At 43.0% G+C, this 26,687-nt stretch overlaps 1 pseudogene; it reads right to left on the bottom strand.

Moving 5' to 3' along the window:
* Positions 1-4,093: 4,093 nt before the first annotated feature.
* LOC135511449 (dipeptidyl peptidase 9-like) lies at positions 4,094-17,006 on the bottom strand (annotated as a pseudogene).
* Between the last annotated feature and the right edge of the window lie 9,681 nt (positions 17,007-26,687).

Genomic DNA, 26,687 nt, shown 5'->3' with positions numbered 1-26,687 from the left:
CAAATCATGTCCAATGAATTGAATTTACCGCAGGTGGACTCCAATCAAGTTGTAGAAACATCTCAAGGATGATCAATGGAAACAGGATGCACCTGAGCACAATTTCAAGTCTCAAAGCAAAGGGTCTGAATACTTATGTAAATAAGGTATTTCTGTTTTGTTTTTTTTATACATTTGCAAACATTTCTAAGAACCTGCTTTCACTTTGTCATTATGGGTTATTGTGTGTAGATTGATGAGGAAAGGTTTTATTTAATCCATTTTAGAATAATGCTGTATCATATTTTCAACGTCCGTAAAATATGTATTTTTGACATCCGTATAACACGTCTTTACAACGTTCGAAAAATATATCTTCTAACCTTTCATTCAGCAGCTGAATGCACGTGATGTCAACGTCTGGAAAATACGTCTAAAAGACGTTTCTTCAACATAATTTTGCTTACTGTGGTGTGTGTATGTGAGTGTTTTATTTTTGTTTACAGCAGCAGCCAGCGGGACATGGGAAACAACAACTTTTTTATGAGCATCCTTCTTGAGCTTGTAGCTGTTCCATTCTGCTGAATAGCAGTTTCACAAACAAGAACGACAGATGTTATGTTTTCCAGACAGCTGTTAGTCTTTTAAAAACTAATTGAAAACGGGGAATTTTCGGATAAAATTGCAGTCTGCCAGTATTTGTTCAAAGAAATGTACGCTAAACTATAATCTATAAAGAATGAACCAAGTCTAAGTTTTGTACAGTGGGAGGAGGGTAAACTTCAATTCCTTCACTCATCATGTCAACACAATATCCCCTATTGACCTAGCTGCAACCATATTGCCAAACAGTGGAGGGCCCTATTTCATTACAGTTGCTGCATTTCTCAGTTAGATTTGACAACGGCACTACTGACTGACCAGTAAAACCTCTTACAAGGGTAGAGTTAAGATAAATCTGGTCACTGAAGAAAATGTTCAATTTTACAAGCACATGAAGGAGGGAACTCTCCTTGTCTAACCACACATATAGCTGACCATAACTGTCACATAGCTGAGCAAAGTTTTGTAATGGCTTCCGTGGTCTGTCATGCACATTGATTGAAACCAGCTTTGCTTTGATGAATCAGCAGAATGTGTCTTTTAAGTAAGAGAGACATTCACTGATCGACAAATAATAGTTATTTTAGGATGCAAAGTGATTTGTCGATCTTAAACATGACCGCTATTATCTATCAGGGTTTGTACAGTGGAAATAATCTGAAGGGGCCAAAATATGCTTGGCCGCTTGGAGTTTGCCAAAAGGCACGCAAGGCCGAGGCCAGGGCTAAAAGTGGGAGAAAGGGGATACTAGGGTGAGCACACAGAACTCTTTCTCTGTGATTTATTGGGGATAAATAGAGCGAGTGACACTTAAGGGAGATAGGTTAAATGCCCATCCTCACTGTTGCTATTAAGTATGTTGAACATTATTGTTGAGTCATTATGTTGAGCCATATAGATTTTCCTCTAGCTGTGTATGCTTACCAGTGCACTGAATCTTTCAAAGTGTCCTAATAGTTGTTGTTTTTTTTCAGTTGAAAGACAGCATTGTTTTCTGCATGTGAGAAGTGACTGAGTGACCTGTAAAGTTAATCAGCGATGGTTCATTAGCCGTACTAAAACGGACAGGAAGTGGGGCTGGGTCAAACAAATTTTGATTCATATTGATATAACAAATTAAGCTGATCAAAATCCCCCGGGGATGTCCTGTTGTGTCAACATCCTGAGGAGGAAGAGGAGGGAGAGATGTTTTTATTGTTCCAATTCTAGGTTAGTGTGTCCCTTCCTTGTTATGGGTCCAGTGGGTAACTGTTACCCATTGGACTGTTACCGCACTTCCTTGGCCCAACACCGACAGTCTATACACCCAGTACCATCAAAAATAAAATGGCAACATGACATTGACACAATGTAGCATCAACAACCACTGGCAGAGCATGAGGAGCCGTCAGAGAATGGCTACTACACCATCTACAGTTTCCCTCATATCATTTTAAAATGTCCCTTCCATGTTTATTCACAGTTCGTTATTGTATGTCTGTCAGTTGAGTAATCAAATTCATGTAGGTTAGGTGTCAAAGGCCACTCTGACTAGTGTCCCAAGGTTTTTTATTTCCAGGGTTCCTTCTGTCAAGCAATTTCATTTAGTTGCGCTTGAAAGTTACATTATGAGCGATAGATATTAGAAGTCCATAGCTGTATATTCGTACATATGCACAGTATATCTATGTTCTGAGTGAAATACAAAATGTTTCCAGTGCAAAAATTCTTACACAATAGTTATCTCCCAGATCTTAGTCCCATCAACCTCTGTGATGGAGTGGAGGATGCCAGAAAACGAGGCCTGCAGGAACATCCCTTTCACTAAGGATCAATGTCATATTTCACTGTTTTAGTGGTACTTTTTCAGTCAAACTGACTGATGTGTTATAGCACTTACACCCTTTGAAAGGGTCCAACTGTTGTGCAATTTTTTATATTTAGTCTGTGGTAAAAATGTGAGTTACTGAATGTCATATCGTCATCTATACATTCAATAGTAATATATGCTTTGAATGTATAACGCAAACTAAATATCTTAAATAAAATATCAGTGTGAGTTGTATTTGAAATTGTTGATTGTTTTGGTGAAATTGGGCCTTAGAAAGTCCTTAGAAAATCGATTGTGACTTATTTTGTCTGGATGCTGCAGGTTCATATAGTTGTACTCTGTGGTTGCATTGAGAAGGGCATAATACAGTATCATAAACAAACATACAGCTCCCCCTAGTGAAATAACTGATAATACACAACTACACTCACCGAACAGTTTATTAGGTACACCCATCTAGTACCGGGTCGGACTCTCCTTAGCATCCAGAACAGCCTGAATTATTCGGGGCGTGGATTCAACAAATTGGGTGCTGACATGATGGCATCACACAGTTTCTGCAGATTGGACAGCAGTACACCACAGCCACCAGCCTGTACCATTGACACAAGGTAGGATGGGTCAATCATGGTTTCACCAAATCCTAAGTCTGCCATCAGCTTGACGCAACAAGAACCGAGATTCATCGGACCAGGCAATGCTTTTCCACTCAATTCTCCAGTGTTGGTGATCGCATTCCCAATGGAGTCGTTTTTCCTTGTTTTTTGCTGATAGGAGTGGACCCCGTTGTGTCGTCTGCTGCAATAGCTCATCCGTGACAAGGAACGACGAGTCGTGCGTTCCACTGTTGTACTGAGCCGTTATTTGTGTGTTTGTGGCTCGCCTGTTATCTTGCACAATTTTTCTTCAACCTCTCATTCTCCTTCAACCTCTCATCAACGAGCTGTTTTCGCCCCAGGACTGCCGCCGACTGGATAATTTCTGTTTGTCGCACCATTCTCTGTAAACCCTAGACACAGTCGTGCGCGAAAGCCCAGGAGGGAGGCCGTTTCTGAGATGGCGTGCCTGGTACTGACCATCATACCACGCTCAAAGTCGCTTAGGTCACTGTTTTTCCCATTCTAATGTTCAATCGAACGGTAACTGAATGCCTCGATGTCCGTCTGCCTACTTTAAATAGCAAGCCACGGCCACGTGACTCACTGTCTGTAGGAGCTATCCATTTTTTGTGAACGGGGTACCGACGGGGTGCAAGTGAAAGGTTTCAAAGCTAAAGAAGCATGAGTTGCTACATTGACACTATTCATAAATAAACAGTTGTAGGTAGTAGTTGTAGGTTTCACGCCACACAAAACCGTGTAATCCACCATGAGGCAAGACAGCATAGTCTAAAGTATTAACAAACGAAAAAACAAACCAGAAAAACAAGAAGAACAAAAATGGGGATAAGTGCATACGTGTATGTGTTAGCAATGCTTGTGTGTCATCACCAGGTGCAGTCTTAAGCCACTGACGGGAGAAGAAACAAAGACACATTTAGTATTGAGAATTCCTGAGGAGGAGTTTTGGTAGTGAGAGTTCCTGGGGTGGAGATTTGGTAGTGAGAGTTCATGGGGTGGAGATTTGGTAGTGAGAGTTCATGGGGTGGAGTTTTGCTAACAGGGTGTGGCACAAACATCCCAAATAAAACACACAAAAAAATGTTTTTTCTTTTTCTTTTTTTCACCTTTATTTAACCAGGTAGGCTAGTTGAGAACAAGTTCTCATTTGCAACTGCGACCTGGCCAAGATAAAGCACAGCAGTGTGAACAGACAACACAGAGTTACACATGGAGTAAACAATTAACAAGTCAATAACACAGTAGAAAAAAAAGAGAGTATATATACATTGTGTGCAAAAGGCATGAGGAGGTAGGCGAATAATTACAATTTTGCAGATTAACACTGGAGTGATAAATGATTAGATAGTCATGTACAGGTAGAGATATTGGTGTGCAAGAGAGCAGAAAAGTAAATAAATAAAAACAGTATGGGGATGAGGTAGGTAAAATTGGGTAGGCTATTTACCGATAGCCTACCCATGTTACCTAGCCTCAGTGCAGTGGGCAGCTGGGAGGAGGTGCTCTTGTTCTCCATGGACTTCACAGTGTCCCAGAACTTTTTGGAGTTGGAGCTACAGGATGCAAATTTCTGCCTGAAGAAGCTGGCCTTAGCTTTCCTGACTGACTGTGTGTATTGGTTCCTGACTTCCCTGAACAGTTGCATATCGCGGGGACTATTCGATGCTATTGCAGTCCGCCACAGGATGTTTGTGTGCTGGTCGAGGGCAGTCAGGTCTGGAGTGAACCAAGGGCTATATCTGTTCTTAGTTCTGCATTTTTTGAACGGAGCATGCTTATCTAAAATGGTGAGGAAGTTACTTTTAAATAATGACCAGGCATCCTCAACTGACGGGATGAGGTCAATGTCCTTCCAGGATACCCGGGCCAGGTCGATTAGAAAGGCTTGCTCACAGAAGTGTTTTAGGGAGCCTTTGACAGTGATGAGGGGTGGTCGTTTGACTGCGGATCCGTAGCAGATACAGGCAATGAGGCAGTGATCGCTGAGATCCTGGTTGGAGACAGCGGAGGTGTATTTGGAGGGCCAGTTGGTCAGGATGACGTCTATGAGGGTGCCCTTGTTTACAGATTTAGGGTTTACCTGGTGGGTTCCTTGATGATTTGTGTGAGATTGAGGGCATCTAGCTTAGATTGTAGGACTGCCGGGGTGTTAAGCATATCCCAGTTTAGGTCACCTAACAGAACAAACTCTGAAGTTAGATGGGGGGGCGATCAATTCACAAATGGTGTCCAGGGCACAGCTGGGCGCTGAGGGGGGTCGGTAGCAGGCGGCAACAGTGAGAGACTTATTTCTGGAGAGAGTCATTTTTAAAATGAGTAATTCGAACTGTTTGGGTATGGACCTGGAAAGTATTACATTACTTTGCAGGCTATCTCTGCAGTAGACTGCAACTCCTCCCCCTTTGGCAGTTCTATCTTGACGGAAAATGTTATAGACTCCTAGATGCTGAAAGCCTGTTTCTCAAAATGCTCCGCTTGTTCTTTTTTTTCACTCTTCTCCTTCTTTACAGTTATTGTCCAGTTAAAAACTGATAGGTGACACATTTCTGCTCTCGGCCTGGGGGGGCACAAAGTGTGTGTATGTGGTAGGAGAAGGGTGACATTGGGCAATGAGGGGAGGAGAGGTGGGCTCTTTCCGTTCAACTGCAGCCCTCATCAGAGGTACTGCTGGAGGAAGTGCAGCAGCATAATCTCATAGTGCTCTCCAGACTTTGGGCAGCGGATGCTGTGTCTCTCGTCGGGGTAGATCTGAAGAGATAGAGACAAAGGATCAGATATGGAGGAAAGAGAAAGCCCCGGCAAGGATGCATCGACCTTCCTCATTTCAAAGATGATGTTTATATGCTATGAAAAGATTCCTTTGAAAAATAAATGAGTCATACTTGTTTCTTCTTCATAGTGTGTTTGTTTTCGCCAACATTTCAGCTAAAGCCTGGGAAACGGTTCCACCGCACATACTCAATTCTCTTATCAATCGCTCTTCATTTTCTACCCTGAAGGCAAGCCTCACACGCAAATAAACACTATAATGTGTGTTGTGTCCCATCGTACATGGGCTTGTACATGTGAACAACTAAACCCAATAACCTCCTACCTGTAGCAGATAAGGCTTCCCAGCTGATCTGTTGAGAACCCAGGAAGTTGGTGTGGGAAAAGTGCACAATAAGTAACCGGTTAGGCCTGGGTAGGAAAACAAAATATTAAAGAAAAAGTATTTCCACTCGAATCGAAAATTAGCCTGATCCTTGATCTGTTAATGCAGTATAGCCAACTCCTATGGTTATTGTCATAAGAGTGGGCTCTACAGCACAAACAAATCTAGGACTAAGCTAATTGAAATGCATTCAAAGCAAGTCTATCCCATCAGAACTATACCAACACAAGGGATGAACAGTGCTGCAGGACAGTGCTGCACAGCTGCACTTTAGAGAGTGCTTACTGCTGCTTTTACTTACTGCCTGTTAAGCACCCTGAGATCGACAGTCAATTGTCATGAAACGTGATGACTCACTCGCTGGGCAGATTGTCTATGGGCATGGTCGACTGAGCCGGTCTCGCAGCCCTGCAGGTTGTTCTCAGGCAGGTCTATGTAGCGCTCTGTGTAACCCGCGTCATAAGCCATCCACACAGTCACAGGGGCGCCCTCTATGGCCACCTGGAGGACAGCTCAAGTCAAGCAGGCTTAATTCACTTGAGATTGTGAGTCTACAACGTTAACTGGTTAAGAGTGAGGAGTAATCATAGCTACAACCAGTCAAGACCTTGTAGTGTTAAATTCAGTTTTAGAGTCAATATTTTGGGCTTGTTGATTTTACCAGGGCTGGGCCACTTTACTACCCTTTCATGGTACGAGGTTATAGAACTGCACAGCCTGCCATCACAATATTCTTATTTTTTACACAGAATGCATGTGATGTGAAATTGTGACCTAGTCCAAAGAATAGTCCCCTAAAGTTCTTCAGTGGAGACTTTGAACTTTCACCTCACCTTGAAGATGTTGGTTCTGTAGACAAGGCCCATGAGGGAGAGGAAGCCGCCGTCGGACCAGCCGTGGATAGCCACGCGACTTAGGTCAACAAACTTGTACTTGTCGGCCAAGTACTGCAGCCCCTCCACCTGGCCCTGAGACCCACAGAAAGTGGGAAAGGAATGTTAAGACTCGCATGGACTGGGTCTTGTTCAGAGGGCACGAAATATGAGAAAACTTTGTTGAAATACAGTGAAATGGGAACGTAATATCTGGGCTTGTCCAATAAGAACGTCCTTTTTGATGTGGCCACATTGTGCCTTCCTGAACACAACCCTGCTAATACAGATGGATAAACTGGCAATAGACAAATCACATATTTTGTCAATACCTACAACAATGATGTCAGTAGAGATGTAAAACTGTGCTACCGTTTTGTTTTTCAGAGCCTCGAACTTGAGCCCTCTTCCATCGATGACAACGACGGAGTAGCCTAGTGACGCTAGCGTGTTCAGCCTCAAGTACTTCACTCCTTTGTGCGAGTTATTTACTAACTGCACCTGGAGCACAAACAAAAACACCCGCTCAACATTAAAAACATACATAAGAAAACCTTTAACATGATCTTTATTTTTATACATTTTGGGCTTGCCGAGTGGCGCAGCGGTCTAAGGCAATGCATCTCAGTGCTAGAGGCGACACGACTATAGACCCTGTCTTGATTTACTTTGATTTGTCTTGCCGTCCATGTTACCCAATTGGTCATTTTGTAAATACATATTATTTCCTTGAACCATTACATGCACCCATCTCATTGTTATTTAATTATTAGAGATACACAAACGTTTGTTGCGCCCACCATGTGTCATGTACGCAATGGTCATGTGAGGTGAAATGTCTTTATTTTGGGATGTGAACACTCGGTGTGTTTGACCCGACGAAGATCCGTTTCGGATGGAAACGTTGTCAATAAAGCGGTGAACTGGGAGCTTTAACGTTGTGCCGACCTTCTTGTTCTATACTCGATTCCAGGTTGTGCAGGCTGTATCACAACCGGCAGTGATTGGGAGTCCCATAGGGCGACGCACAATTGTCCCAGCGTCGTCCGAGTTAGGGTTTGGCCGGGGTAGGCCGTCATTGTAAATAACAATTTGTTCTTAACTGGCTTGCCTAGTTAAATAAAGGTTCAATAATAAAATAAGATATATAAAATCCCAACTCTTACAAACAGACTACATTACCGGATACAGAACAATAAGATTTTAATTGAACAAACCTGGGGAACAAACCCTCAACACACAAATGGGATGGTGTGGTGCTCTCTACCAGATACCAAGTTGTGTGGTTTACGCAACATGCCGTATAGCGGGAACCTTGACTTCCCTGAGAAATTAAAAGTCTCTGGTAGAATGTAATCTCCTTGGCACCCTGAGAAGAAAACAACATCAATATGATGTCAAATGCATATCACTGTTCATGGTGCTGCTCTTGGGGCAGTTACTAGAGCAGAAGGGGCAGATAGTATTTATGTTGTTGTTCTTAGGAAGTCAGTATAGTAAGGGCATATACTATTGATCTTGTTTGCCCTTAGGGCACTATAGCGACAGCAGATACTGTTGATGTTATATATGTTGCTGCCCTTGGAGTGGCTCATTCAAAAAACGATGAAGAAGCAACATTGAATTTGCAGCGGCATTCTGATGTCTCAATTTGTGAGGTAAGTGTGTGCTTATTCATGTTAACATCTTGTGCATTGATACATTCATGTTTTTGTGGTGAGGGTGAAAAGCCGGTAGAAATGTGAACGTAACCACCTCCTTAAATCGGGCACTTAAAGTAATCTGCAGGGAACAACGAGTAGATTAAATGAGTTGACCTACCCATTATCAAAAAAAAGATTTTGGAAGGTGCATCCTTATTCACATCTTTACCATTAAACCAGAAATAGAATCCAGAAAGAAAATATAACAACAGTGTGTTCTCCTGCCTGTTGGCTGATTGTAGTCTCTGGCCCACTGGTCACAGCCCTGTTGTAACAGTGTGGTGACCTTGTACAAATGGCAGAAGCCAGTTTTGGACTCATTCGCCCTGAGGAAGGTGATCTCCTCATAGCTTGTTTGAACAAAAAGATAAAAGATGTCATAGACCTGAAACAAAGAAAGAACCGACATAATATGAGCCCTTAAAGAAAGAGCCTTCGTTGGTTTCAAAGTTCAAGACAACAAAAGCGTTTCATTTCAGCACGTATAACTGGAAGAGAGGTAGGTAACTTAACATTCATATGACAACAAACTAACCAACAAAAAACTACAAGTAACAGCCATTTCCGATACAGGCAAGTAACTCCAACTTTGTGCTAATCAGGGCACTGGAAGCAGTCAGGATGATTTATTTTACATACTGAGTTCCATGCTCAGATCTCAAGTCAGAATCTAGGCCTTGGAGCCAAAGCCGGAGTTACTTTAACTCACATTGATCCAGATGTCAGTGATCTCCTCACAGATGATGAAGGGGTGGACCCCCTCAAGCACAGCCTCCACACTCTCCTCCCTCTGGGCCTGGTCCTGAGTTACAGGGATGAACAGACCCGGGGGCAGCTGGAGCCTCTGCTGACTCCTGTACAGCAGCACTGCCCATGCACTGGACAGAGGAGCAATGAGATATGTTACAAGTCCGTATCAAATAATTAGCTGGCTAACGTTTCTAAATATCCTCAAACAATTCCATATTTCCTAGTTCGTAGAGAAAGATTGTCTTGAAATTGAAAGAGCTACTTTTAATAAATGTTTTAAAATCAAAGTAAGTCGACTTAGCTTATTGATCATGCTCCGTGACATAGGCTACCCTTCTGGAGAGAAGAAATGGGTGCGGTTCAACAGATAACCGACCCACACATGATGGAATAAAACATGTAGAGGAGAGGAGCTTGATTGGCTGTTGGTTTCTGGTTGCGGTGTCATTTGCCTTGGCACAGACCTCAAGACAACTGTCGCCCACCAGGAGTGGGTAACTTGCCATTTCAGCCCTGCGGGTAGCACAATTGTGTGAGGACTAGTCCAGATTGCTGGTGAGTGTGGGATGGAATGGAACTCCAGGTGGTGCTGGCCTAAGTCACATGATCAGGCTATCATTGTAAATATGCATTCCTTAATAACTCACATGTTTAAATAAAGCTACAATAAATAAACAAAAATCTAGCAGATGAAACCACAAGGCTTGGCGCCTTTTTAATCTTTACAAGCACTTTACTCAGTGGTTTATATGTAGGAATAATTACACCTTTACATTACAGATACAATCCGTTCCATGGCATAGATAGGTTTGGTTAGTTGTGTCTGTTCGAACTATTTGCCGTCTTGTCCAGCCGGCGCGGGCAATGTACTCGACCCCGGGGAACAAGGTGGTGAACCGCAGGACCAGCTCCTTGTTCTGGGTGCTCACAATCTGGTGAAAAACAAGGACTCATGAAAATACACAGGCAGATAGGCATTGAGGGACATACAGAATACATAGACCAAAAATATATAAACAGAAAGCGACATACAGAATACACAGGTAGACATACAGAATATGAATAGACAAACATACGAACACAGTTCAAAACCATGACAACTTAAGAAGATGCGTTTACTCTGCCAAGATGGTTGGTTTGGATTTCTGCCATTTTGAGGGTAATTTGAGGATTCTTACTCCCTAAGAAGGAAAATTGAGAGCAGGACGACACAAGGTACAACTCTGCCTAGCCACAATATCCTGCCTAGCCACAATATGGGGGGGGTTCCCCGGAGGAGATCTTGGGGTCCATGCGAGTGCCTGAGCATTGGGCCTTAATCTCTACAGGTTTCATGGAGGACACCTGCTAAACACCACACAGACTTTCAGGGTTTAAGATTTACAATGCTACAGTTAGGTTTGTTAGCAGAGTGCCTACTAGTATTTTCTAGCACAAACACTTGTTGGTGAGCACTTAGTACACTTCTTCACTTTGTACAGTTCTTTCATTTAACAATGCACAAAGTGCTCTGTACACTTCTTAATTTTCACAATGTACAAGTTCCGAACACCTAAAATGGAGACATTGGATTGCTTTGATAAAGTCCTGATAAATCAAGTACATAATCTCAAGGCATATCAAAGAGTGAATTTTAAAGTGAAACAAAAGCAAAAACCCTACCATGACAGACGTTTTAAAAAACATTGAAGACCAAAAATAAAATCTATAGCCTAGACCAGGTATTCCCAAACTGGGGGTACGCACGATGCCATCGGGGGTACGCCAAATAAAAACGTAATTCACATTTAAACAAAAAAATATATATCTCTTTTTTTTTTAAATGTCTTCACATTTTCAAACAGTCCATTTATATTTTCCAATGGGGCTATACATTTGGGTGAGTTTTTTTCTCTCGCCTGAGTAGCTGTCACGCCCTGACCTTAGAGATCCTTTTTATGTCTCTATTTTGGTTTGGTCAGGGCGTGAGTTGAGGTGGGTATTCTATGTTTTGTGCTTCTATGATTTTCTATTTCTATGTTTTGGCCGGGTATGGTTCTCAATCAGGGACAGCTGTCTATCGTTGTCTCTGATTGGGAACCATACTTAGGCACCCTTTTTCCCACCTGTGTTTGTGGGAAGTTAACGTTGTTTGATGGCACATAGCCTGAAGCGTCACGGTTTTGTTTATAGTTTTGTCGGCGTCATTTTGAGTTAATAGAGAGAAAATGTACGCTCAACACGCTGCACCTTGGTCCAGTTCCTTCAACAGCCATGACAGTAGCACTGCCAAAAATAAAATTAAACCATCTAGTTTTCAGCGAAATATTAACACAATATCAAATACAGGTAGCCTAGTCAAGTAATTAACATCCAATCACATTAACCATTATTTTGTTGCGGGAATTCCACTAACAGTCCATATGTAGCCAAACGTAGTTTCTGCTCATTCCGTTTACTCGAAAATTGATAAATGGTTAAGAAAAAGTAAGGCCCGCGTCCATAGAGACACATACCAGCTTTACGGGTAGTACTGCTACTACCAGCAGTACTACACTTGCACCTGTCGACGACACAAGTTGCTCTGCTTCCACGAGCACATCCAATGCTAGCATCAGTAATTCTACATTTGTTATTAGCCCAGCTAACATGGACACTGACAGTTGTGAATATGATGCAGCCGAAGAGCTATTGCCCCCTTACCCAGGAAAGCACCGAACAACAGACAGGGACATTGGGCCATCGACGAGGCACAGATAAGAACTACATTGATTTAAGGTTCACTTATATTGGGAGTAGTGCCTGTCCTCGGCCACAGTGTGTTATATGTGCAAAAGAACTATCTCACAACTCAATGAAACTTTCACTCTTGCGCAGACATTTGGAAACAAAACATGCCAATTTGAAAAGTAAGCCACAGGAGTTTTTTGAGCGAGAATTAATATGACTTTCGAGTAGTAAGACATGTATAAAAGCAAAAGATACCATTAATTAAGAAGGGGCTAGAAGCGTCTTATATGGTGAGATACCGAGTGGCTAAGACAGGCAAGCCCCATACTATTCTGGAGGACTTCATTCTTCCTGCTGCCGCAGATGTGGCTGGAACAATGCTGTGGGAAAAGGGCAAAAAAACTATACAGACAATGTCTTCATCAAACAACACTGTTTCACGACTCATCAATGACATGTCAGGAGATGTTTTAAAACAATTACTGCTTTGCATACAAGCCAGTGAATTCTATGCATTACAGCTGGATGAGTCAACAGATGTGGCGGGCCTGGCACAGCTCCTGGTATATGTCCGTTACGTTTATGGGGGGTCAATTAAGGAAGACATCCTCTTCTGCAAACCACTGGAAACCAGGACAACAGGAGAGGATATTTTTAAAGCACTGGACAGCTTTGTGACATCAAATTGACTTTGGTGGTCAATATGTCTGTACTGAAGGTGCAAAAGCCGTGACAGCGAGACATAGTGGAGTGGTAACACGTGTGCAAGCAGTTCCTCCCGATGCCACTTGGGTACACTGCAACATCCACCGAGAGGCTCTTGCTGCCAAGGGAATGCCTGACAGCTTGAAAGACGTTTTGGACACTACAGTGAAAATGGTTAATTTTGTTAAAGCAAGACCCCTCAACTCTCGTGTATTTTCTGCACTATGCAACAATGCGGGCAGCGACTATGTAACACTTTACAACATACAGAAGTGCGCTGGTTTACAAGGGGAAAAGTATTGACACGTTTTTTTTAAAATTGAGAAACGAGCTTAAAGTTTTCTTTACTGACCATCATTTTCACTTGTCTGACCGCTTGCATGATGACGAGTTTCTCACACGACTGGCCTATCTGGGTGATGTTTTTTTCTCACCTGAATGATCTGAATCTAGGATTACAGGGACAAAATTGAGGCCATGATTAAGAAGTTGGAGCTCTTCTCTCTCTGCATTAGCACAACACACAGGTCTTTCCATCATTGTTAGATTTTTTGTGTGTAAATGAACTCAAGCTTACGAACAATGTCAAAAGTGATATAGCGAAGCACCTGAGTGAGTTGGGTGCACAATTACGCAGGTACTTTCCAGAAACAGGTGACACAAACAATTGGATTCGTTATCCCTTTCATGCCCTACCTCCAGTCCACTTATCGATATCTGAACAAGAGATCCTCATCGAAATTGCAATAAGCGGTTCTGTGAAAATTGAATTGAATCAGAATCCTCTGCCAGATTTCTGGAATGGGCTGAGCTCAGATTATCCTGCCTTGGCGAATCGCACTGTTAAGACACTGATGCCATTTGCAACCACGTACCTATGTGAGAGTGGATTCTCTGCCCTCACTAGTATGAAAACGAAATACAGACACATACTGTGTTTGGGAAATGATTTAAGACTCAGACTCTCTCCAATACAACCCAACATTGCAGAGTCATGTGCATCCTTTCAAGCACACCCTTCTCATTAACCTGTGGTAAGTTATTCACAATTTTCGACGAACAAGTAAAGATATATATGTAAGATGGCTAAATAAAGAGCAAAATTATTGATTATTATTATAGTATTATTTGTGTCCTGGTCCTATAAGAGCTCTTTGTCACTTCCCACGAGCCGGGTTGTGACAACTCACACTCATTCTTATGTTTAATAAATGTATCGTATAGTGTGTGTGTGGCAGGCTTACAAAGAAGGCAAAAAAACAAAGTTTGAGAGTGCGCTGACCCTGGTGCTAGAGGGGTTACGCAGCTGGAGGTTGAATGTTTGAAGGGGTACGGGACTATAAAAAGTTTGGGAACCACTGGCCTAGACTATGATACCAGAACATTTCCTGCATGAAAGACGAGGATAGTACAAGGACAAGCCAGAGAAATGGTACATAATCTACCATAATAAACTTCCCTGATATACAAGACTTGCTACACCAAAGAAATCACAACATTGTTCTCTGACCTGCTTCATTGAGACTAGAGCATGCTACATGCCTCTAATGTCTCAACACAAATATATCCCCAGAATGAGGAATGTTTGGCTATTTTTCCCTCATTGTTTCATGCTAAATGAAGTAATTCACATAGCCTACACACATTAGCATTATTTGTCTCTCAAATATTCTAGTCCAATATAACTCTGTATGGTAACACTGAAAAGGGAAGCAGGTTAATGGGTTAACAGCTTAGTAATGCAGCTCTGCATAAACCCCTCATGGTGGTGTTTTATTGGTGACCGTGGTGTGAACTAAACTGTTTTCTTGAAAATGTGAATATTTTGACAAAAAAACATGCATGATTGGCCATAAAGAGTGGAAGACCCCAACTCACAACAACCCAGGAGAGCTACAATACCGTAAGCTAACAATGTGGTTATGAAGGTAGATGGCTAGTTGTGGGTTTGCTCTTGAAAACCCCTTCTTCTCTATAGGGTTTTTGCCGGTTAGCAATCGTGGTTTGCTGCGTGTGAACTACAATTCCGACACTGTGTTTTTCCGTTTAGAAACGTCAATAATTATTGCTTGCGAAACGTTTTTCATAACATATTGTAACGCTCAATGAGTGAATAGGTGTGGAGTCATGCGCAGAGAGCAAAGGATGCGGGAAAAAACACGCTTTAATGTCCAAAATAATCACAGGAACAAAATAGTATACCAAACCTGGTATAACTACAAAACAAAAATGTACCCTAACGTGAAATATAAGGACTGCGAGAAAACCCAATGAAAACACTAACCACTCTAACACATACAGAATGAACAAGCCCGCACAAACAGAAGCGGGCTAAACGAACTTAAATAACCCCACCCTAACAACCAAACAAGGAACAGGTGAAACCAATTAGACAAAACCAAATGAACACAGAACAAAGGATCGGTGGCAGCTCGTAGACCGGCGACGGCGACCGCCGAGCGCCACCTGAACCAGAAGGGGAGCCACCGTCGGTAATATTCGTGACACATATGATGATATGACCCTTATCTTTTCATATAAGCGAGAAAGAATCTTTCAAATAAAAAACACACATTTACTGTAGCAGTTTTGCACAGATCCATACACTGTGTGAGCCTCCACTACACTTCCTCCCCAGTTACGATTATACACAGGTGTTCGGAGCCTGCTAGAAACCTAACAGTCTTCCGTCAACAATAAATGTAATGGAGATATGGCAGTGTGGGAACACCAACCCTAACCTTATAAAGGCGTGTAGTAATTTAACCTTTTGTTTTTTGAAAATTATTTCTTGCTGATATGAAAGTACCACAAGCGATACGTTTTGTCATGTTCTGAACGAGTGTCTGACTTTTATCAAAAGTCCCCCGGGAAGAATATAGCTTCGTCAATAGGTGCTAAAGGTAGTTAGCGTCTATGAATGGGGTAGTTGTGGTAGGTGTGCTTTTAGGCTAGAGTTACCCAAACTGCTCAGCCGTTTAGGCCCATTTGATCTACTGCAGTAGTCCACCTGAATCGAATGATCAACTAATCAAGCCCTTTTTTTGTTTAATCAGGTTTGCTAGAATTGAATAGATCAAATTGACTGGGGGTCCTCAAGGAGAAGTTGGGGAAACAGTAATATAGGCATGTCACTAGAATTTTCAATCCCAATGATAATAACTGACAATCAATTGCTCTGACCAATCCTCGAGATCTGTATGACCATGGGTTTAAGAATAATTAGTCAAAGACTCAGCTTATGCAAAAAGATAATAGACTTTATTCATGAGAACGTTCTGAAGTCCATTATACAAAGACATCTATTTTATAGCTACGCACATACTTCCACACAAACAGTAGATATCCTACACACATACATACACACAAACAGTAGATATCCTACTTACATACATACATACATACAGTAGGTGAGTTTTATCCTTCTCCATAGTTCTCACCACTGTGTATCACTACCCAGCCGACAGTTCCATTCCCCCGAGATTAGGGGAACCTTGAGAAGTACTCCCTCCCCTACCCTCTCCAGGACGCTGCAGGGCCCCACCCAGTGGCTGCCCAACTTGGGGCATCTGTCTTTCTTTCTCAGGGGGCTGTAGACCCAGACCAGCTCCCCAGCCACAAAGTGCCTTCCCCGGGTGTGCACGTCATAGTTCCTTTTCTGCCTCACACCTACATTCACCAGTTGCTCTCTGGCGAAGTTGTGGGCTGTTTCCAGGCGGTCCTGGAGTCTCTGGGCATATTCCGGTCCCGGGGGAACGGGAGGGCTATCTCCGCAGGGGTGCGGATCTCTCTCCACAGCATGAGGAGGGCAGGCATGCAGGAGGTAGAGTCTTGGACAGAGGAGCGGCATGCCATGAGCACCATAGGCGGGTGCTTGTCCCAGTCACGCTGGTGTTTGGCAGAGACGATGGCCAGCTGCTGTCCAAGCATTTTGTTGAAGCGCTCCACAAGGCCATCAAATTGAGAATGGAGAGAAGCAGTGCGGGTCTTGTGCATACCCAGCCTCTCACAACATGGTGGTGAACACACGTGACTCACTTGACTGAATTTTCTGCCTTGGTCGCTGTGGATGGACTCCACAGCTCCAAACCTGCTGAACATCCCCGCTGTCAGGGCGTAGACGATGGTCTCTGCCTCCTGGTCAGGCAGAGCATAGGCCTCTGCCATTTTGTGAAATAGTCCATGGCCGGGAGCACCCAGCGGTTTCAACTGTCTGTGGTGGGGAACGGCCCAACTACATCCACTTCCACCCTCTCCATGGGAGCCCCAACCGGGAACTGTTGGAGCTGAGCATGAGAGCGGCCTGGAGGGCCCTTTCCCACTGGGCAGTTGTCACAGCGGTAGCAAAAGTACTCCACATCCCTCTTGTACTGCCCCCAGTAAAAGCCCAGATGGAGGTGGCGGAGTGTTTTTGTGATCCCATAGTGTCCACCCCCCATCCTCCCATGAGTGCTCTGGAGCACAGCCTCCCGCAGTGCTTTTGGGACCACTACCTGCCACCTCTCCTCTCCCGTAGCTGACTCCTTCCATACCCTCTGGAGCACGTCATCAGCCAGCTGCAGTTGTATACTTGTGTGCTGCTATAGCCCCTTGCTTTAGCTACTGTCATGGATTTTGCTAAATATTTTCACTGATAGAAGACACAGGTGCTAAGTCAAGGTACGTGGTATGGGGTATGAGTATCTCATTCAGCCGCCTGTCCCCCTTCTTAGGCCGAAACTCAGCTTGCCCCCCCTTCTTAGGAACCATGACGACTGGCGCCGCCCAGGGGCTGTCTGATGGCTCGATTAAGTCTGCCTGCTGCATCTCCAACACAGCCTTGTCTGCCGCCTCCTGGCGTGCCAGCGGGATACGGCCAGCGGGATATGGCGGGGACCCATCTTGAAGCATCAACTGTCTCGATCTCATGCTGCACCAGATGAGTCTGACCCACCTCTTCCTCACTAAGCGCAAAGCTGTCTCTGAATTCAAACAGCAACTGCCACAACCTTTCCTGCTGCTCGGTGTCAAGACCAGCCCAGTTCCTCCCCCATATCTCCCTCACTGCAGACAGTGTCCTCTCCTCTCCCATCTGGGTTAGCTGGGCTCTGGGCTGTGGCCGGTGCTCACGGAGGGATGTGTCATGGAGGTAGCTGGGGGAATATAACGCACAGCCGTAGGTGACAGAGGGGCTGGGGGAAAGTCTGTCTCCCTGCAACCCCACCGAAGCCCCAGCTGAAGCCCCAACCCATACGAGCTCCCTCTCCAAAGCCATCTCCAAGGCTATCTGCATCTCTGCGCCACTCCACCAACCACCAGGATGGTGCATCAGAACATTCCAGGCATTCCCGTGATTGGCAGATAGCAGGTTGATTGGCATGTCAGACCCCACTAGAACTGGGTACTGGTAAGTACAACACAACCAACTAACAGCATAACACATAACACACAGCTGCTGTCTGTCCGGGTCACTACAGTATTAAGTGCTGGGGGTCGCAGAACACAACTATAATTTTATTTCACAAATAGCCCAGATAATTCGGGGTGCTCTCTCTATAAAAATCCCTGTCCACCAGAGTATGTGAGCGGAGCGGAGCGTGCCCAAATTGACTGGATTGTGGAGCGAGATTCGATAAACTGGAGCGTCGGCCTTCTCAACCGCTCCAATTTCGCTTGATTAGCACTCACTTCACTAACTCAGGGCATGCCTGGCCCAGCATGGATTTGTAGTCTACTTGTGTGCTGCTATAGCCCCTTACTTTAGCTACTGTCATGGATTTCGCTAAATATTTTCATAAAGAAACTGATAGAACACACAGGTGCTAAATCAAGGTGACTTACAAAGATGAGGCCCAAGAGAGGGACTGCAGTGATGTAATGTCCACAACTAAAGAATCATTGTGGAATCTGAAAAGTCATGTATCCCAAAAGCATGATGCTGTACTTACATGCTTACATGCTAAAAGAAAGGAACGAGGTGGGTAGATAACTAAGTGTGCCATTGTAGCAAAGTATTTATAAACCAAAACTCTTATCTCTTAAATGTTTCGTTCATTTTTGTTATAATATCTATACAATAGGCCATAATTGATTTTGACCCAATAGGCCTGGGCTTTCTGTTTTGATTGAGTTATTTAGCCTAAAAACCTACCTATAAAAAATATATAAAATAAAAACTTTGCATCTCTGCCCAACCTGGCAAGTGGCCAAAAGGGTGTTTAGCATCTCCAGTGGCTCTGCAAGTGCAGAGAGGATATTCGCCGCTGGTCTGCTCTCCAGGCATCTTCACATGAACCTGAATCCACAGATTGGCCAAACTCATGTTCCTAAAAATGAATCCAGAAGGCGCTAATAAGTAATGTTTCGTTTAATTTGTATTTAATTCTAAGTAAGTCACAGCCTCACAGATCACTGCACCTGTACATAGTCCATCTGTAAACAGCCCATCTATCTACCTACCTCCCTCATTCCCATACTGTATTTCTTTATTTATCTTGCTCCTTTGCACCCCAGTATCTCTACTTGCACATTCATCTCCTGCACATCTACCATTCGTTTTTAATTGCTATATTGTAATTACTTCGCCACCATGGCCTATTTATTGCCTTAAACTCCCTTATCTTACCTCATTTGCACTCACTGTATATAGACTTTTTGTTTTATTTTGTTCTACTGTATTATTGACTGTATGTTTTGTTTATTCCATGTGTAACTCTGTGTTGTCTGTTCACACTGCTATGCTTTATCTTGGCCAGGTCGCAGTTGCAAATGAGAACTTGTTCTCAACTAGCCGACCTGTTAAAATAAAGGTGAAATAAATAAAAAATCAAATAAAAACATGCAAAATTTATAGACCATCATGATTTAATACAACCTTTTAAATGTAATGGCAAAATGAAGATTCCCGCCTGTGCCCCTGCACATTGACTCTGCACCGGTACATTTCGCTGTTGTATTCGGCCAATGTGACACATAAAACTGGATTTGATTTGAAATAGACGTACCCAAAGGTAACTGCTATTTATGTGTAATTACATGATTCTGACATGCAAAAACTTGGTATATTTGGAAAGACGACATCTGGGAGATTATGAGGAAATTATCAGAAGATAGGAGTTACATAGTTCAGAATACACAAGATCAAGCACACACAAAATAACCGTTCTTTTGTTTTTGTATTGTGAAAGTAATATTATATTGACAAGCTATAAGAGTGAATTATTGATGACTAGAGCTGGAAATACATCAGATGGCTTCTGCAACATGTGAACAATATCATTAAAAAAATGTAATTCATAGACCTAACAACTACAAACGAGCAAAGTGGCATATTTCTGTAAATTAGATCATTCCAGTGCTATTACATATTTGCAATCCCTAAATGCTATTTGTTTAATATAAAAACACAATTTCTACCATATCAATCTCACTCAAACATTGTGGTGGTGTTATGGGGTATCCAGGGTACATTCAAGCGTCCTTTCAACCTCAACAAAGTGTCCAAATGTAGTAATTCAAACATTGTGGTTGTGTCTGGGCCATACAGGGACCATCCAAGTGTTTTTTCAACCTCTCCAAAGTGCCTGAACATTTAGCCTAGGCATATCCAATGTATTGGTCCCACATACAAATTAACTGTTTACAAAAACAATATAAAAGCAACAGATATACAGTACCAGTCAAAAGTTTGGACACACCTACTCATTCCAGGGTTTAATTTTTTTCTGTCTTTTATTACATTGTAGAATAACAGTGAAGACACCAAAACTATGAAATAGCACATATGGAATCATGTAGTAACCAAAAACCAAAAAAGTGTTTAACAAATCCAAATATATTTTAGATTTGAGATTCTTCAAAGTAGCCACCCTTTGCTTGATGACATCTTTGCACACTCTTGGCATTCTCTCAACCAGATTCGCCTGGAATGCTTTCCCTACAGTCTTGAAGGAGTTCCCACATATTCTGAGCACTTGTTGGCTGCTTTTCCTTCACTCTGCGGTCCAACTCATCCTCAACCATCTCAATTGGGTTGAGGTCGGGTGATTGTGGTGGCCAGGTCATCTGATGCAGCACTCCATCAATCTCCTTCTTGGTCAAATAGCCCTTACACAGCCTGGAGGTGTGTTGAGTCATTGTCCTGTTGAACAACAAATGCTAGTCCCACTAAACACAAAACAAATGGGATGACATATCGCTGCAGAATGCTGTGGTAGCCATGCTGGTTAAGAGTGCCTTGAATTCGAAATAAATCACAGACAGTGTCACCAGCAAAGCACCCCCACACCATCACACCTCCTCCTCAATGCTTCACCGTGGGAACCACTGACGCTTCTCTTAGCTGTTCTTGCTATAATATGGACTTGGTATTTTACCAAATAGGGCTATCTTCTGTATACCACCCCTACCTTGTCACAACACAACTGATTGGCTCAAACGCATTAAGAAGGAAAGAAATTCCATTTGTTTTATTTGATAGATTTGATGTCTTCACTATTATTCTACAGTCTAGAAAATAGTAAAAAATAAAGAAAAACCCTGGAATGAGTAGGTGTATCCAAACTTTTGACTGGTACTGTATATATATTTTTTAAATGATTGTGGTAACTAGTGAGAACCTGAACCAAGAGGCCAGGGCTCCGGTCGACAGCACGGTTTCGACTGCTCCTAAAGTTTTGCTTCGGCAAAGCAATTTTACTGACTCCCAGCCCAGAAAGACAATTTCCATAGACGGCCATATAGAGAAGTCAGATTTGAACATTTCTAATAAGACACTTAAGTCATCTCTTGTGTGCACCAAACATCCATCGAATTATTTAAATAATTGTATAGCTGCGGGTCGATTTTTATCTCAATAATTCACAGCTGAAGACATTAACATTTTTACCTTCATCCAATGGCTGACATGTTTTTGGATGACATGGAGATGTCATCGCTGCTCGTGATGCTCCCTGTGAGTGCTAGCACAGTTAGAACAATAAGCCAGATGTTTCAGCGGATGTATAAATCTGAAGCATCTGGTTGGCATTTCCACTCACCACCAAATATGGTGATAAGAGAAAGCCCAGTGGCCAGCAGTGGGAGAAGATGGAACGAGATGGATTTTGGCGAACAGATCAAACAGCCAGCTTCAGTCAGCTGATTCTAGCCATCCCTTCTGGTTAGTTCTAGTCGGGCAGCTTAGTCTCCCATTCAGAGGACGCAAATCCGACCATCACCCCCGGTGAGACAAAACCGCGACTCGTCAGTGAAGAGCACTTTTGCCAGTCCTGTCTGGTCCAGCAACGGTGGATTTGTGCCCATAGGCGACGTTGTTGCCGATGATGTCTGGTGAGGACCTGTCTTACAACAGGCCTACAAGCCTAGAAGCCTAGAAGCCCTCAGTCCAGCCTCTCTCCAGCCTATTGCGGTATGTCTGAGCACTGATGGAGGGATTGTGCGTTCCTGGTGTAACTCGGGCAGTTGTTGTTGCCATCCTGTACCTGTCCCGCAGGTCTGATGTTCGGATGTACCGATCCTGTGCAGGTGTTGTTACACGTGGTCTGCCACTGCGAGGATGATCAGCTGTCCATCCTGTCTCCCTGTAGCGCTGTCTTAGGCGTCTCACAGTACGGACATCGCAATTTATTGCCCTGGACACATCTGCAGTCCTCAAGCCTCCTTGCAGCATGTCTAAGGCACGTTCACACAGATGAGCAAGGACCCTGGGCATCTTTCTTTTGGTGTTTTTCAGAGTCAGTAGAAAGGCCTCCTTAGTGCCCTAAGTTTTCATAACTGTGACCTTAATTGCCTAATGTCTGTAAACTGTTAGTGCCTTAACGACCGTTCCACAGGTGCATGTTCATTATTTGTTTATGTGTCATTGAACAAGCATGGGAAACCGTGTTTAAACCCTTTACAATAAAGATCTGTGAAGTTGTTTGGATTTTTACGAATGATCTTTGAAAGACAGGGTCCTGAGTTTAGATAGTCTTGACCATTTGGGACCCCTTGGCTATTTCGCTCAGGAAAGGTTATAAGCCCAGACTTAATCAACATTTTGTTTTGTCTCATTTATTGATATGGATATAGACTCTGCATGGTGGGGTTGTGCAATGCAAATGACTATAACAAGCCTACATACAGAGTGGAATTCACTAATACAACAGTCAAATGCCTAATATAAGACCAAGAGTCCGTGCTGTCAAATACTGGAAAAAGTGTGATTCAATAGGTTATATGATCACCACTCGGGGCTCTCGAGTCTAAGGCACTGCATCTCACCACAGACCCTGGTTCAATTCCAGGCTGTATCACAACCAGCCGTGATTAGGAGTCCCAGCATCATCCAGGTTAGGGTTTGGCTGGTGTAGGCCCTCATTGTAAATTAGAATTTGTTCTTAAATGGATCAGACCTGTTTATTTCAATTTTTGCCTAAAATTACATACTCAAACTGCCCGTAGCGCAGGACCTGAAGCAAGGATATGCATATTCTTGATACCATTTGAAAGGAAACACTTTGAAGTTTATGGAAATGTGAAATTAATGTCAGAGAATATAACACATTAGATCTGGTAAAGGATAATACAAACCAAAAATTTTTTTTTTCCCCAACAACTTTGAAATGCAAGAGAAAGGACATTAAATGACATAGGAGTTTAGGCGCAATTTGGATTTTGCCCACCAGATGGCAGTAGTGTACATGCAAAGTTTCAGACTGATCCAATGAAACATTGCTGTAACGCACAAAATGTTGTATCAAGTCTGCCCAAACAGACACAGCTGGGGTTCAAACTGTAGAACCCAGTTCCTAAATTTTAATATAAAAATAGATTTTATTAAACAAAATGAGGCTACATTTTATCTCTGGGACCCTCAGGATGACAAATCAGAGCAAGATTACCGAATGTAAGTACATTATTTACCTTCAGAGGTGAACGTATCAAACCAGTTGCGTGATAAAAGTTTATTGTTGTTGTGCACTCTCCTCAAACAATAGCATTGTATTTTTTCACTGTAATAGCAACTGTAAATTGGACACTTCAGTTAGATTAACAAGAATTTAAGCTTTCTGCCCATATAAGACATGTCTATGTCCTGGAAAATTGGCTGTTACTTACAACGTCATTCTAGTCACATTAGCGCACATTAGCAACAACCGTCCCGGTATAAGGACACTGATCCTGAAGAGTAGTGGTTCCCAAACTTTTTATAGTCCCGTACCCCTTCAAATTCAACCTCCAGCTGTAACACCTCTAGCACCAGGGTCAGCGCACTCTCAAATGTTGTTTTTTGCCATCATTGTAAGCCTGTCTGTACGATACATTTATTAAACATAAGAATGAGTGTGAGTTTTTATCACAACCCGGCTCATGGGAAGTGACAAAGAGCTCTTATAGGGCCAGGCACAAATAATAATATAATAATAATCAATCATTTTGATCTTTATGTAGCCATCTTACATATAAAACTTTAACTGTTCATTGAAATGATGAATAACTCACCACAGGTTAATGAGAAGGGTGTGCTTGAAAAGATGCACATAACTTTGCAATTTTGGGTTGTATTGGAGAGAGTCTGAGTCTTAAATAATTTTCCACACACAGTCTGAGCCTGTATTTAGTTTTCATGCTAGTGAGGGCTGAGAATCCACTCTCACATAGGTATGTGGTTGCAAAGTGTACAACTGCTTCCAACTCTCACTCTCAAACACATAGATCCCCTGAATGCAGCTCACGCTCCAGATCCCAATCACCTGAATTCTGATCATCTGTTCACACACCTGTATGTCATTATCACACACTATTTAGTTCAGTTCTTTGCACCCCATCATTGTGAGGTATTGTTTGTTTTGTGACACGTCTATTCGGAGAGCTGGTTCTCTTCCACGTAATTTAATCATTCTGTGTATGATAGTTTCGGCCTGCATCACTAACTACGCCTTTTGCCTATTCCCTGCCTGTACTTTAGCCTATTGGATTTCCTGTTATCAACCTATTATCTGATCTCCCAGATGACGTTACTAGCCTTTTCCCTGTCTGTCCCGTTGCCTTTTTGGACCCCCTGTGTATGACCTTTTGCCTGCCCCTGGACTCAGCTACCTGCCCCCTCCTGTGGTCCTTTACAAATAAACACCTGCTGCACCCTGCGCTTGAAACCAGCTCTCTGTCTCCCATCGTGTTCATTACACAAAGGGCATCAATGTATTAGCAACGCAATTCGCCAAGGCAGGATACTCTGAGCGCAGACCAATCCAGAAATCTGGCAGTGGCTTCTGATTAAATTAAATTTTCACAGAACCGCTTGTTGCAATTTTGACGAGGCTCAGATATCGGTAAGTGGACTGGAGGCAGGGCATGAAAGGGATAACGAATCCAGTTGTTTGTGTCATTTGTTTCAGGAAAGTACCTGCATAATTGCGCACCGAACTCACTCAGGTGCTTCGCTATATCACATTTGACATTGTCCGTAAGCTTGAGTTCATTTGCGCAAAAAAAAAATCATAAAATGATGGAAAGACCAGTGCGTTGTCCTTGTTAATGAAGACAGAGAAGAGCTCCAACTTCTTAATCCCTGGTAGAAGAGTGGGGTAACATGGGGTAACAATTCACAGCAAGAGTCCCTGTAATCCTAGATTCAGATCATTCAGGCGAGGAAAAACATCACCCAGATAGGCCAGTCGTGTGAGAAAATCGTCATCGTGCAAGTGGTCAGCTCGTCTCTCAATTAAAAAAAAAATGTATCAATACTTTGCCCATTGATAGCCAGCACACTTCTGTATGTTGTAAAAGCTTACATGGTCGCTGCCCATATCATTGCATAATGCCGAAATACAAGAGAGTTCAGGGGCCTTGCTTTAACAAAGTTAACCGTTTTCACTGTAGTGTCCAAAACGTTTTCAAGCTGTCAGGCATTCCCTTGGCAGCAAAAGCCGCTCGCTGGATGCTGCAGTGTACCCAAGTGGCGTCGGGAGCAACTGCTTGCACGCGTGTTACCACTCCACTATGTCTCCCTGTCATGGCTTTTGCGCCTTCAGTACAGACATCTTGACCACCAAAGTCCATTTGATGTCACAAAGCTGTCCAGTGCTTTAAAAATATCCTCTCCTGTTGTTCAGGAGCTGTGCCAGGCCCGCCAGGTCTGTTGACTCATCCAGCTGTAACGCATAGAATTCACTGGCTTGCATGTGAAGCAGTAATCGTTTTAAAACATCTGATGCGTCATGAAACAGTTCTGTTTGATGAAGTCATTGTCTGTATAGGTTTTTGCCCTTTTCCCCAGCATTGTCCCAACCATATCTGCAGCAGCAGGAAGAATGAAGTCTGTCTTAGCCACTCGGTATCTCACCATATAAGATGCTTCTAGCCCCTTCTTATTAATGGGGTCTGTTGCTTTTATACATGTCTGACTGACTGATCGAAAGTCATCTTAATTCTTGCTCAAACTCCTGTGGCATATTTTTCAAATTGGCATGTTTTGTTTCTAAATGTCTGTGCAAGAGTGAAGGTTTCATCGAATTGTGAGATAGTACTTTTGCACATATAACACACTGTGGCTGAGGAAAGGCACTACTCCCAATACAAGTGAACCCCAAATCAATGTTGTTCTCATCATATTTGCCCCTCTTTGATGGCCCAACATCCCTGTCTGTTGTACGGTGCTTTCCCGGGTAATGGGGCAGTAGCTCTTCAGCTGCATCATATTCACAACTGTCTGTGTCCATGCTAGCTGGGCTAACAAGCAAAACAACTTGTGTCGTCGACAGGTGCAGGTGTAGTACTGCTGGTAGTAGCAGTACTACCAGTAGAGCTGGTATGTCTCAA

This window comes from Oncorhynchus masou, chromosome 24, assembly GCF_036934945.1.
Source record: "Oncorhynchus masou masou isolate Uvic2021 chromosome 24, UVic_Omas_1.1, whole genome shotgun sequence".
NCBI lineage: Eukaryota > Metazoa > Chordata > Actinopteri > Salmoniformes > Salmonidae > Oncorhynchus > Oncorhynchus masou.
The sequence above is the reverse complement of the archived record's forward strand: the minus strand, read 5'-3'. Positions and strand labels throughout refer to the sequence as shown.